Genomic DNA, 3,070 nt, shown 5'->3' with positions numbered 1-3,070 from the left:
CCCCCCCATTTCTGCACCAGTCCATGTCCATGATAACACAGCCCACCTCCACGAGTCTTACCTGACAGAGCAGCATCTACTCAGAAAGCTAGCAGGCTAGGTAGCTAGATAGCGGAGTCCGCTACACTGTTGTTCCGCCTTGTTTCCATAGAAATAAAAACAGAGCAGTCTCTCAACTCAGGTTGGACGTTTTGTTGAAGTTGGATTTAGTCCAGTTTGTTGTCTGTGGTCGTCTATTGTCAGCTTTCCAACCTCGCTGGACCTCCTGACCTCGTTCGGCGTTTCCCGCTTTAGCGCACGCCGCCGTCGGTCGTCTCCGTAGCATGCGACGCTCGCGTAGTGTCTCCAGTGTTTTGTCTGTACTAAAGTTTCCTGCATGTTCTCCGATCTGTACCTATGTGTCCCTGAGGGACACGTGTGGTAGTTTGAATGCACGTAATTGTTGTAAAAGATGCTGAAAAGAGACAGCTGCCTGTAGCTTAGCTCCAAAATGGCTGACACTTAACTCCTTTCAGCTTCAACCCCCTTTAGGCGGGTTGAAAACATGCGGAGCTAGCTAGCTTGTAGTTCACTGCCTCTGGCAAAAATACCTCAGGTGACACAAAACAACGAATTTCTTTCCCCAGACACACAATATGTCCCCCTGGTGTTAGGGGGACAAGGGAGGGATGCATGGTCATTCAAAAACACTACCGGGTTTCTACTGATACAAAGCTTAGTCCGTGAAGTATCCCTTTAAGTTGATTACGCCTCATGAATGAAACCATCACAGAGCTGCTGGAAAATGTAGTTTAAATCAGTGTTGTTGGGGAAGAGGTCCCTATAAAATGAGATGTTTTATCAGTAATAATACCTGAAATCTGGAGGCATGTGATACGAGTAACAGTATAGAGGTAGTGAGGTAATATATAGTCGTGTTATAGAGTCAGTCTATATGGAAGGGATCTGTTTTTGTGGTGCTCTGCTGTTCTTCTAAGCAGTTTAGAGCTCAGTGGCTCTGTGGATTTATTTAAAGCTGTGTCTAGTTTCATCCTCAACATCTGTCCCGACCTGCAAGTGGCAACATCCGAGATTTCAGTCTAAAGCTCCAATGAGCCATACATTTTCACAATCATTTTACTGTTCTTGTGTCATTTATCATACCATATTATCAAAAAGGCCTAACGTTCTCTTGTTTCAGCTTCTCAAATGTGAGAATTTGCTGATTTTCTCTGTTTTTATACTGCTGGGAATGAAGTAACTTTGGGTTTTGGGACAAACAATGACGTCTGAAGATGTCAGATTGGGCTGGACTTTGGGATCGCCATTTTTCACTTTCACCTTCTGAAGCTTTATAGATAAAAAAAATTAATATATGTATATATATTATCATTGCTTTCAAAATGAATGAAAAACAGCAGCTGGAAATCGGACCAATCAGTGCGTCTTGAGGAGAGGTTTAGATCATTAAACAGATTTTTGAACCTAAAATCAAACACTGTGTGATTCTTTTAATACCGGTGCTCGAGTTTCAGTACTGGTATCTCAGTCTGAAGAACATGAGCATGTTTTCAGTAGACCAAAGAAGTTCTCCGATGTAAGATTTCCTCTAAAAACAATCAGCTGTGCAAGAACTTTGCCTAAATGAAACAGTCTAAATTTAGATTTATAGCCGTAACAAAAATGGTACCAAGACTAGAAATATGAAGACATTTGACGCCAACGTTTGTTAATTTGTCCTCCAAAGCGCTGCAGACGTGGTCAGACTCAGATTCTAGTCAGGATCTGAGTCTGGGGCGCCCGGGTGGCTCGGGTGGTACAGCGGGGGCCCATGTGTGGAGGTTGACCCCTCGGCGCAGCGGGCCAGGGTTCGGCTCCGGCCTGCAGCCCTTTGCTGCATGATGCATGGATACAGCAGAGTATTGCAATATTTTCAGCGACAATACTGTAACGACACACAGACGCCAAGTATCGATTTTTTTATTAAATATTAGATATGTGTTGGTCAGTTTTTCCCATTTGCAGAAATACAATTGAAGTGATGTGAACAAAAAAGAGAAATGAATCATTTTAGATGAAACAGATGTTGACAGAGTTTCCTTCTGGGGACATTATCTGAAAGTGTGAAAAATCAGAAGTTGGAAAAAGGTTATAAGTTGCAATGTATCACAGAACATTGCAATATGTTTAAATTTGCATTAATATTGTATCGTGGCATAAGTATTGTGATGATATCGTATCGGGAGGCGTCCGGTTCCCAACCCTGGTCGGCACCAGAGAAGTATTGGGGTGTAAAACCTGATATTGCGGCTGTAAGTGGTCCAGAAGAGTCCTGCCGCGAGGGACTAAACACTGAGAGTTGCACACATGTGACGCAATCGTGATCATATTGCAATGATTTTATTTTTCTTCTTCTTCCATATGTACAATACCCTTAGCACTGCTGTTAACTAATGTAATGGTTACCTGGTGAGTAGAAGTACAGGTGGAGCAAACAAATATATCACTTCCGCTCCATCCGCCATGAAAACGCCCTCCACCTACAATATCAACGCATAGCACAATAATCAATAAAGGAGACCATGAACAGCATAATGGGGCTCCTACGCCTGTCTTATTGGTCGTTAATTTAGGCAACATTTGTTAGAACAAGTGAGAGAACACAAACCGTGTGTTTCTGGTTTAAAAGTGGAAGCGGAGCGCGACAGCTCAGCGTCGGGGGGGTTATCGAACAGAGCAGCTGTCAGTCATTTGTTGGAGATGACGTCTGTAAAAGCTCGTCTGACTGCAGTCAACACAACTCAGCTGTGGGTGTGTTGTATAACATGACCGTTACACTGGTAAGTTTAGATCAGAGGCTTTGATTTTACATAATTTAGAAAACAATCAGTAAAAAAAAAAAGGACTCCTTAACAACTCTAAAGGGCCGTCCGTCCATACTAAGGGTGATATACATCTATATATATACACACATATATATAAATATACACTACCGGTCAAAAGTTTGGGGTCACTCACAAATGTCCATTGGACTCCATTACAGACAGAATCCCAGCTGAGATCAGTTGCCTTGTTTTTTTTAACCAGGGCA

At 42.7% G+C, this 3,070-nt stretch overlaps 1 protein-coding gene across 1 annotated transcript in view; it reads left to right on the top strand.

Moving 5' to 3' along the window:
- LOC117938277 (disco-interacting protein 2 homolog C-like) overlaps positions 1-3,070 on the top strand; it is a gene marked incomplete at its 5' end in the record, with an annotated part of 67,270 nt that overhangs the window by 6,885 nt on the left and 57,315 nt on the right.

This window comes from Etheostoma cragini, chromosome 22, assembly GCF_013103735.1.
Source record: "Etheostoma cragini isolate CJK2018 chromosome 22, CSU_Ecrag_1.0, whole genome shotgun sequence".
In the NCBI taxonomy this organism is placed as follows: Eukaryota; Metazoa; Chordata; class Actinopteri; order Perciformes; family Percidae; genus Etheostoma; species Etheostoma cragini.
This window is presented reverse-complemented; position numbering and strand designations above follow the sequence as displayed.